Genomic DNA, 12,205 nt, shown 5'->3' with positions numbered 1-12,205 from the left:
AACATTAAGGGGCATGCGTCAGGAAGATGTGTACGAAGGCATTCTGCAAGAAAGTAATGTACTGCTAGAAGAGGATGGAATTCATGACGAGATTGTTGAGCACCCCACAAGAAAGAGAAAACGAAATACACAGTTGCAAGACTTCGTTATCACTGACGTCCTAGGAGAGGAAAAGCTCACATCTCTCACACAAATATTCTACGAATGTTTAGATCTTGTGCTAACAGAAATAAATAGACGTTTTACCAATAACGACGACTTATTGGAGGCTATATCATCGGCTGAGTCCCTTCAATTTAGCAACATTGAATATTTATCAGCCTTTGGAATCACCATTCCGTCAAAAGAGGAACTAACTGTTGCCAATGCATATCTCAAGAAACTGGATTCCCCCGATACTTTTAAAGAACTGTACAAAACTAGAATGGCCTACGAAGACACTTATGCTCTACTTGCTGGCATAAGAACTTTTGCATGCAGTACAGCGTTGTGTGAATCCACTTTCTCTGTGTTAACCCGCATCAATAGCCCTCAGAGACTGTCAATGTGCAGCAAGCGCCTGGCAAATCTTGTTTTTCTGGCATTTGAGAAGAAACGAGCATCGAACATAGATATGTCGAGACTGCTTCACAGGTTCAACAACATGAAGAATCGCCGACTCCCACTTTTTTAAGGCAGAGGTATGTACTGTAGTCACTATTATTGAATATTGTGCATTTTTCATATACTAACTAACTAACTAACTAACTCTCTAGCCTTCTTAAACCCGAAGGTTCATGGCTGCAGCAACACAGGCCTTCCATCTTTCCCTATCTTGAGCAAGTTCTACAGTATATACTCTTTTCCATCCCTACCGATTTCCTTTAAATCCATCTCAACGTTGTCCCTCCATCTTCGTCTTGGCCTTCCTATAGGTCTCTTACCATCAGGTTTCCCAACAAGAATCCTGTAAACTCCTCTTTCCTCTCCCATTCGTGCCACATGGCCTGCCCACCTAAGTCTTCTTGATTTAATTATTCTCATAATATCTGGACATGAATACAAATTATGTAGTTCTAAATTATGTAACCTTCTCCACTCACCTGTCTCCTCATCCCATTTAGGTCCAAAGATTTTCCTAAGGATCTTATTTTCAAATACTCTCAATTTATGTTCCTCTTTCAATGTAAGGGACCAAGTTTCACATCCATATAATACTACAGGCAAAATTACTGTTTTGTATATTTTAACTTTTAGTTTCTTAGATATTAAACGAGAAGACAAAAGTTTATGAAGAGAGAAGTAACATGCTTTTTTCATATGGGATACAAATATTTGTGTAATCAAAAGTGTATGAAGTGTTTAGTAAGGAATGAGGTCAGTAGCATTCAATTAACACTTCGAGAGATGACCGTGTTTTAGAAGATATTGAAGAAGAGGGTATTATTTGTATTATATTTCTATTTCTTTAATGATTTATGTTAACTTAATGACCCCCTGAACACACACAAAATAGCTTACCTTTATTTAATGTGAAACTTTTTTTAAAAAGTCACCTGATAAACCGTGAGCCCCCCTGATAAACCCTGAGCCCCCCCTAGAGATCAATTCTAGCTACGGGCCTGGGCACATGCAAGGCCAGGGCTGTACAGGGAGTGGTCGAAGATCTCTCACCTGAAGTGATGCCAAGGGCTCAGCTGTATGGGGTTGTGCACATTCGATTGGCCTTCTGTGAATTGTCTGACCATACTATCACAATCACGTAAGGCTAATCGCGACTGTTGTTGTTGAATTGATGTTGTAAGCCAACTTTATGCACAGTAAGGCTAACCGGGACTGGACTTACAGCTTAATGTGGGATCCGAACCACTATGTGCTTCCACAGGGTATCGAATCCGGGACCCCTTTGATTACAAGACGACGAAGTTGTTGCCACTGCGCAATCGGGGAGGCCGTTAGTGGTAAAGAACATAAGTATAGGTAAAGTTAATTTCGTCACGTTATGATCAAGGTGGTTCCTTCTTCGATAACCGATGGTGACACCCAACCGTGCTCATAGCTTGTATTTTATGCCTCTCAAAACACGACTTCGATACAAGTTGGTAAAATCCGCCTACGCGCCTTAAAAATTCGTCTCTTATGCCTCGAATGCGTTCGAGGCAATAAGAGAAAGCGAGAAAGTGAAAGTGTTTATTCCCGATTGGTGTCCCGATTAGCTTTTGTGCACACAATGTAGGTAAATTTGAAAACTTGAAAAACCTGTCCGGAAAATTTTCCTAATTAACCTACAGTGAAAGTGATCGTATATTCGGAATCTGCACAATAAGACCTTTCAATAGAATATATGGACGTGGAGTCTACGGCCAAAATTAAAAACAACAACATGGTGGCCAAGATACGCTGGTCTAGTGAACGTCACTTCCGGCGCTGTTGCCATAGCAACAGTATACCTGGCAATATACAACGAGTTGTCCGTACTTTCCCCATGCAGTGAGTATTGGAAGCGGACCGCAAGGGATACCTTTTGTTCTTAGTGACAGGGTTTTTCAACGAAAATGGTAATATGTATCTTACACCATTGTAAAGATTAGATTCAGAAGAATACGTACATAAAATACAGGTTGCTTACAGGTGACAAGTTAAAGAAACAATGGAAGGACAAAAGCAGGCACGCTCCATGGCAGTGACCGGCAACTTACGATTTCTTCGGTTTCCGATACACAGGCTTGCTGACGGGTAAATGAGCGTAAGTCGCATGGTTCTTTGTCTGTGGTCAGATATGTCTTATTGCTATGCGTATGATTACAATCATTGTGCACATTAGGCATATTTCGTGCCTTTGCACTAATGGGTATTCAAAAACTACAATGCATTTTCTCGATCGGAAGAATACATATGTGTAATACATAGTCATAGACGTCGAAAGAAATTCTTGTATGGGTAGTCAGGCCATTGACATATTTTAATTAGTGTTGCCCACGGGACGAGACGGGACAGGCTTTTAAAAATTCGAGACGAGACGAGATTGATCATGTGTCCCTTTGACAAACGAATATTTTCGAGACGAGACAGCATTTCACAGCATTTCCACGAGACGAGACAGGCCAAAGTCTCGTCTCGTGGGCAACACTAATTTTAATAGTAGTAGTAGTAATATTGGGAGTGTCTAAAGTGATTTCAGTCAATAGCCGGAACAGCAAACTAATGAATAGAGACGAGTAATGCTACTACTAATATCAACAACAATAATAAATGCATATGAAGATAACAATGGTTTATTATTATTATTGATTGGTTGATTTGGGGTTTTAAGTCCAGTTTATGCACAGTAAGGCTAATCAGGACTGGACCTACAGTTTAAATTGTAATCCGAACCACTATGTGCCTCCACCGTATTATTATTATTATTGCATCCAAAGTAAATGTGTAAACTCAAGGTGTATCACGTCTGTTATTTCAGGAAATTAGGTTCGCATTTACATCTTAAACGAATGGCACTTTCCAAAATATATTAATATTATGTTCTTGAATTTCCAGAAATTCTGAATAATCGTAACTCGTAAATAAGCGATTTCTAACCGAAAATATTTTACTCCAAATTATAGATTATGTGGAATTGAGATAATACGAAAGAAATCTCTCCCCTAGAAGCTTATCTTCCCGCTTCTTGGAAATTCACCCCTTTTTCGAGTTATGCATATCGCTGTGTGCATTAAGGACTATTGAACGAAAGATTGAACATGTGATAAATGCAGTGGCGTAAATAACACCCCCACGGTGCGCGGGTGAGGCGCACGAGCTTCGGGGCGCAGTAAGAATGATAAACTAAGAAAGACCCATAGTTCACTTTCGGCGTTAAAATATATTTTCAACCGAACATATTATATTTTATGCCCCTAACTGCAAACTGAAAATGTTAATCACAAGTAGAAAGTGGATTACCAGATTAGAAAACAAAACTTCATTAGCTGAATGGTTTACGTAGCCGAAGGGTAGACGACAGGCAAGAGAACACACTGGCAACGCTAATTTTCACCCTACTTACAATTTTTACCAAACGGAAAAGAGAAGTTTAAAAAAATCTTCCTCGACGAAATGATTTTCCAAGTTAAACTCGCTTGGCTTGTGAGAGGTACTGGGATCGTTACCCAGCATCTCCACCACGTAACGAACCTTAAAGTTCGTGGGATCTTAAGAGTATCTAGCAGGTTAACCAGTTAATTGATGGGGTGATGTAAACTACTCATCATTCATCCTCTTGATGAGACCACTCGTCATTGACATGACGAGTTATCGCTTGACATGCGAAAGGTACAAATTACACAAAGGAATTAAACTACTGAAAAGACAATGGTCACTCGCTGGATTTTGTGAACCGTTGAACCTGTATCATGGCTAGGTGTAGGATAATTACCTGGCTAACTGAAGTCTCTTAGCTGAATGAAAATAGCGAAGTCCTCTGTAAGCTTCTCTCTTATGCTGACCAAAGCGTGCTTCCACTATCGACCTCCTGCCTTGCTGACCACCTTCTCTCTCTCCACTCAATCCCCAAAGTCAGTCACCTCCCAGCTTGTCTCACCTCTATATTCCCTGGCCATCGAGCTCTTCCTCGATGCCGAATCGCCGAATCGTGTGTTTAATATAATTGCTACCATGCAAACCGCTGACTCTAAAACCAGAAGTATTACCTGTTCCTGAATGCTCAGGAGGTTTGCATGGCACAACACAATGCATTGTAAACATGCCTAAGAGGCTTGAGACAGCTGAGAAAAACAAGTGAATGCCCTGGTCAACATGAAGCGTTCAGAGAGACTTAATAAAATAAACATACAATCTTATGGATTGATACGATTGAACGAAAGATTGAACATGTGATAAATGCAGTGGCGTAAATAACACCCCCACGGTGAGCGGGTGAGGCGCACGAGCTTCGGGGCGCAGTAAGAATGATAAACTAAGAAAGACCCATAGTTCACTTTCGGCGTTAAAATATATTTTCAACCGAACATATTATATTTTATGCCCCTAACTGCAAACTGAAAATGTTAATCACAAGTAGAAAGTGGATTACCAGATTAGAAAACAAAACTTCATTAGCTGAATGGTTTACGTAGCCGAAGGGTAGACGACAGGCAAGAGAACACACTGGCAACGCTAATTTTCACCCTACTTACAATTTTTACCAAACGGAAAAGAGAAGTTTAAAAAAATCTTCCTCGACGAAATGATTTTCCAAGTTAAAATTCATCAAAAATTCCTTGAGAAGCACAATGTCAGGAGTGAGAGTGATCGAGCTCGAAAACTAGCAAAATAATTAGCTTCCATGAAAAAATGCAGAGGACTGCTAATGATCATTTGACAATATCGTAATTTTTGTAATAACAATCTGTTTTCATATATAATTGTTTACAGCTTCTCTGTTGTCTTAACCTTTCGTATCAGTTTCTACATTGATTCAAATTACATGTATGCATTTTCATGTTTTTATATACCTAATATAAATGTGGGCGTGAATTAATATTTTAGAAAAGAAATATATTTGTATATTTTTAGACGAGTATGGGCGCACAACTGAAAGTTGCGGGGGTGGGGGGCGCAGAGCATGTTAGTTACGCTACTGGATACATTCCTGGCGCCTGGAGCCTACTGATCGACCTGAAGGTGTTTTCAGCTTGGCAGCCCATTATTAATTACAACAAATTGTTTTCATTCTAATGTTTTTGCATAAAAGAACATGATAAAGTGATAAGTTGAAATAATAACAAGCAGAGGAAAGGGCACATGTTGTGTTCAACCCTTTTGTCCTCGTAATAGGCTCGTAACAAAGGAATAGAGGCTACATTGGTTATGTAAAATATTTCATCTGGTTCACATAAATATAAAGAAAGCAGTGGCGGCGATTGGGTTTCAAAAAAGGGGAGGGCAAGGTGTCAAAACTGGGAGGCAAAGACAGTATATTTCTCTTTTTAGATAAGATTTAACATAGTGCGGGGGCAAAAGTGGGCGAAAAAGTGGGGGAATTTGCCCCCCCCACCTAATTGCCGCCACTGAAAGAAAGATAATAAACATCTCTTCGCACATACACAAAGCTATTGCAAAATTTTCGAAGAAGTGCTAGTCACAACACGTGCGACATCTAAGTATCGCTTTCCTTAACATCATATTCTTTCCTTCATGCTTGCTTTCACCCTTACTTTGACGACGCCTTCTTATCTTCTGTATCTGAAACTACGAAAGTTGTTCTCCTTACATGCTAACCCTCCCTCCTTCATTGTTTTCGGCTCATCTTTCCAAAACCTCAGCAACGCTCTATAGCCAACGCCATGTTACCGACCTTAGCAACGACCGTAGTAACCGGTTGTTTATTGCCAATATGGCCGCACCCATGCGCGGGACCAGCAGACGACTTGACCAGCGTATAGCGGCCCCATTGTCATGACGACCTGAGATGACAGTTAATTGTATAATATTAGGATGTTTTTAATCAAACGGTTCCGGGTTCGATTCCCAAGTTTGACAAGATTGGGTATTTAATTCCGTTTGTTTAAAAGTCTCGATTAGCTTTTGTGCACAAAGAGGAAATGAACTAAAGAGGAAATAGGATGTAAAAGTTAATGCTGAAATCAAGAGATCCCAGGTTCGGTTCCCAATGTTGTCAAATTTCCTAATAATTATTTTCTCTTCTTTTTTTTTTTTTTTAAAAAAAAGGTGTATTATAGGTATTTATTTACGAACAGATATTCAAAAAGCAAAACAAGATGGCTCACAATGTTATTGTGTATTCAAAAGGTTCGCTTCTTTTCAATTAACGACCGACAAAACTCTCACGGTTTCCAGGAACTACTAAAAAATAAGAAAAAAACAACGTTTTACGCATTAAACATGTTTTCCGTTCCACTTCCTTTCTAACCATAGTGAAGGACCATTCTCCTGATTTTTCATGGGTAAAAGAGAGCGCCATATTGCCCCCTGACTTTCTGGGCCCGCCATTGGTTCCAGGTATATAGCTCTGGTTTGGTGCATGCATATGAAAAATGCCACAGCCTAGTTACACCCCTGTTTACCCCATCAATCTACCATGGCCTACAAATCACATTTCTCCTTTTCGGCTCCCAAATCTTGGAATGCATTGCCTGCGGACATCGCAAGTATAAACAACCCTGAATTTCAATGGCAGAGTTGGGGCACATACTGAAGGCATAAAGTCATTCACTATATGGAATTGTATTATTATATTATTATTACTATATTGTCTTTGTACTTGTAGTTACACTTTTTTGTATGCAACTAATTTCTGTGCATTTTATTATTATTATTTTACATTTAGCTTACTGGGTGCTCCATACGCAGTTTATCTTCTTATATATGTATCATCATTGATAAGGGTTAGGTGGCAGAGCAGCGCTTGGCTGAACCTCGCCAGCTTAATAAAGAAACTATTATTATTATCATCATCCCGATTTCAGGAAAGGATTCAAATAGGCGTGTTTATTGTTAAATTCTCCATGTTTTCTGCATTATAAGATTTCATTCCAGAAATGTAAAAACAACCACATAAGGACATGGGGAATAGTCTCCACGGGCTCTTCCCCCGTGGCAGTGTTGCCAACTTAGGTCTCTTGGAGCCAGATCTGGCGCTTTCGTGCATTCGTTTGGCTATGAACTGGGACGCCCCCCCCCCCCCCCCCGTGACCCACAACGATGCCATCACTGGCCCACATAGACCAACTTTTGCCATGATTATACATTTTGCACGTGACGTGATATATCCCAAGCTACTTTTTTTTTATATATATATAGCGCCGTGTTGGACGTGTTTGACATAATATTGTTATCAGCATGGCCGTATTTAGAGGGGGGGTTTCTAGGGTTCAAACCCCCCCCGAAACTTCTGACATGTTGGATTAATGGAAGTTCAGAAACCAAAATGGTAACAAATTTTTAATTTGTTTTCGAAGCATCACAAAAATACATGGAGACAATGTTGAAAAGATCGAGCTAGAATTTTCATACATTTGGAATTCTTAAACTTGAGTGAAACAGGATTTATTCTCAGAATCATAGCCCACCCGCGAACCCACCATTATCACTTCTGCTGTCATCTTTCCAGTGTTGCTCCCGCGTCACAAGGAATATAGACTGAAGATTCCCTTATGATTGTCCCAAAATTCCCTTTCCAGCTTTGAAATTCCCTGTCCGATAAAGTCGAAAATCCCCCTTGATAGGAGTTCAAACCTAGGATCTCCAGTTTCGTAGCGCATTACGTTCGCGATTGAGGTTACAATCCATGCACCAGGCTAAGTTGTTAAGAAGAATATCTGGTTCCACACTTTTCAAAATTCCAAAAATTTAATTTTAAAGTCAAACAACAAAAACTTTATGACTAAAATTTCCATCTAACTTTTAAAGCTTTTCTCTTGAAGGTATCTAAAGTTTAATGACGAAGTATAATAATTGTGCATTTCAGTACACATTGTATGAAACGTAAAAAAAGAAAAAAAAGAAAATTGTGCTGGATAATCACTCATCTGTTGGATTGAGTAAGCCCCCTCAAGGATATAACAATAATATAATAATTATTATTAGTATTATTATTATTATTATGGAATAAAATTGTTTTATTATTATGAAATTTTAATTATTATTGTGCAATTATTGTTATTATTTATATTATTTAAAATTTCTGGCGACGCCCATGGGAACAATTATGAATGAACCCCTCCCGAAATTTTTTCCTGCCTACGGCCATGGTTATCAGGGAATGATTTATTTTCGATTTCATACGACCATCGGTGGATTATTGAGATGGGTAATGCCGCCAGATATAGACGGTGAAAACTAAGAAGAAATTGTCATCACATAGCAGCTACCCCACCCCCTTGACAACTAAAATTACCCTAGGAGGCACTTTATCCAGATTTCGTAAATCTACCTCCTTGAAAGTAATTAACTCCATTTAAGGTGAAATTTAGCTCTTTTATGAGCATCAGGTCTTGCGACACTGCCAGGATGGCCGTAGGAGACAAGGAGAAATACATTGGGCTTATGGGAGTATTATTTGATTTGTTCTCTTGGGAATATCAAACTTCCGATGGAATAGAAAACTATATCAAGGGGAAGAGGGCAGTTTGAAGATGCATTTCACCAACGGAAAAGTCGAAACTTCCATTTGTTTAGCAGTAACTTGATGTTGAAATTGATTCCCCATAAGGAATACATGGGATTACGAAAATTCTTATTCATCATATTTTTCAAACATCGTATTCAGCTAAATAAGCAACACAAAAAAAAATGCTTCCACATGGAGAGAAATTCATACTCTTGGATACACCCAGGTTTTTTTTTTTTTTTTTTTTTTAGTATAAGTGCCCATTCGTGCGATCTTGAAATAAATGCATAATTTGTGCATAACTGTATCGTAAGAGGAAAATGGTGTGCTGAATTCGAGATTTTCGGCTTGTCGGGAAATTTCAAACATTTCCAGTAATGAAAACTTCCTGACACTGTTGGAAAAAATTCGGTCTTGCACACCCCTATTACCTTAGCTATTTATTTTTTATTACTTCTACTGAAACAGAAATACGTATTAGAAAATCATGGAATAATAACGATTATTGATATAAAAATTTTTAAAAATCACAAAATGTCAAAATTTTCACAAAAATTAAGTTTATACTTACCGACAGTGATTTATCCACACACCCCTAACACCCTCCCAAATTTTCATGAACACCCACACCCCCAAGCCCCCTGTAAGGGGGGTGTAAATATGGATTTTTATATCAACAATAGAATCACAATACTTCAACATTAACAGAAAGGAACCATTTGTAGCTCTACAAGAAGCGAAGTCCAATGGGGCTTTCGATCAACTACAACCAAAGTGTCAAGGAAGGAGGGTGGAATGTGCAGCATGGTCATTTCCTGGAAACAGCAGCTCCCTTGACAAGGCTTCGGTCAGCTTCAAGGAAGGGACACTGCCACCTGGAAAATGTCAAACTGACCTCTCACCCTCAACCCCCTTCCAGGGAGCACATACCGCACACAGTGTTGACAGTTCAGCGTTTGAATAGCTAAATAATATTTCTTAAATACATTAGAGATTTGTAAATTCAACCCCTGAGTCAATGAAATTTACATTGTGTTGCATTTTCCTTTCGATTCTTTCATGTGAAAAATGTATGATAAAAGTAAAGGAAGAAATACAAAGATACAGGTTTGACTATTTGTTGTGAATTGTATTTCTATGGTTAGCAACACTATTTTCTGTTACTTGGGCGAGATTGATGAGTTTGGAGTGGTAGAGAAGAGAACAGTCAAATGCCTTAGGCCAGTCTCAGTGTAGCATCTCAGTTCGTGTGTTGTCGTTTCCTTAGTGAAACAATGTCCGAAACTTTACTGCAAAACTGGCTGAAGAAGGTAGAGAAATGAAACCAGACAGAAAGAAACCGAAATGGGCTAGCAGAAAAGCATTGCCACTATATGTAGGTATAATTTCTCCCAACGGATATTCATAAAGTACCAAAATTTACACCCGAGTATTCGATGTAAAATGACAAGTATTTCATGAAGAACCTAAGTGATTCCTTCACGTCTATAGTTGGTGTATGCATAGGCGTAGCTACGGGGTGTGCCGTGCCTAGGCACACCCTAATGCGCTGCTTTATCAAAGAGAATTAAAGGCAGATATTTCAATAAGAGAGAAAATAAGCGGCAGTTTGTAAAAAGTTGAAAATGTCATTACTTGGTACAAACGTGTGCATTATCGCTAATCAAATGAGTGTCTGTAGTTTTTCAATTTTGTGATGTCATTGGAGAAGGAAGATATTTACTGCATACTACTCTGTACTACAGCGATTTTCTTCTATACCTGTCACAAGCTGCACGTGTGAGAGAGAGCTTTCTCCAAGCTTACCCAAGTTAAAACTAAATTAAGAGCAACTCAGAAGCAGGATAGATTGGAAGTCCTGCTCTTGCTATTTGTGGAACAGGAAAAAGCTTCGTCTATTGATGTAAATGAAGCTATTGATGAGTTTAAGAACACTGTACCTTTTGACAGACGTCTCTTGTTATAGATGATGTGTATTTTGATGTATTTGTTTGTAACATTTTTGAACATTTTGTGTCTGTTTCTATGCAATTTGATTTTTTCTACTACATATATTCAGAAATTTTCAACACTGTCATTTAGTGATTTTATATTCCTTTACAAACATCAGTGCAGTTAAAGAGCAAAGTGATTGTGTTGCAAAATATGCTATTAAAAAGGTACAAGACCTCATTTTTTTCTTTGTGCACACCCAAATATAATGTTCTAGCTACGCCTATGGGTGTATGTGACCAATTTTTGTGACTCTAAGAGTTCTTACCTTTGTAAAAGAAATTATACAGTAACAGTGACGTGCACTGAGGAGTAGCTAGTCTAGCAGAGATAGATCAATCAATCTCACGTCTCTAATTATTTTCAAATCACAATATTTATTGTCTTGAAGCCTCAGTTCATATGCAACATTTCTTTCCACGCGCTTCTCGCCCCTCGATGTGATCAGCTGGCAAGGCTGAATACCCTAGCTGGCTCTTCTTCCGCCTTACCAGATCCAGGTATAGACATCCGCCCGAAGAGAAAGGGAAGATTTCTGCCTGTATCTCCCTTCCCCCTCGCCCCCCGCTCCCATGGTTGAAAGCCCGTGGTTTCAGGTCGTCCAGTCTATCTCCTATCGGACAGATAGGGGATTGGTTTCCCTTCGATTCCTTTGTAAATCCTCTAAAGAACTCGGGAAAAATATTCTGCAGTACTTACGTTCTCTGTATTTACACAACCTTTTAAACGTTGTACAATATGTATGTATAATATGGGATGTAGTTTTATTTGTATATGAATGGGAACGTACTTCTATTATGTGCAGACAAAAATGTCATGGTTTCTTTTTTTATCAAATATGGAATATATAATGATTAAATAACAAATATTTGCTGACGCTCTATTTCTCACTCTCGTTTTAGTAGTGTTTTATTTAAATATACTAATAATTTGGCCTCCAATAAAAAATGGGTAAGCTAAACAGTCATAAATACGTATGTATTAATTTGGGCAAGAAAAGCGCGCTCTAATTGGTTTATTTTACTTCACCTTTCTGCAACATTTGGTTATCACGAAAATGAGGATGAGTGATGATATAATGAAATTGATGAAGGGATCTCACAAAGAACAATTCAGGCTTGGATT

The sequence above is a fragment of the Lepisma saccharinum genome, chromosome 6 (assembly GCF_977018435.1).
Source record: "Lepisma saccharinum chromosome 6, izLepSacc3.1, whole genome shotgun sequence".
NCBI lineage: Eukaryota > Metazoa > Arthropoda > Insecta > Zygentoma > Lepismatidae > Lepisma > Lepisma saccharinum.
The sequence above is the reverse complement of the archived record's forward strand: the minus strand, read 5'-3'. Positions refer to the sequence as shown.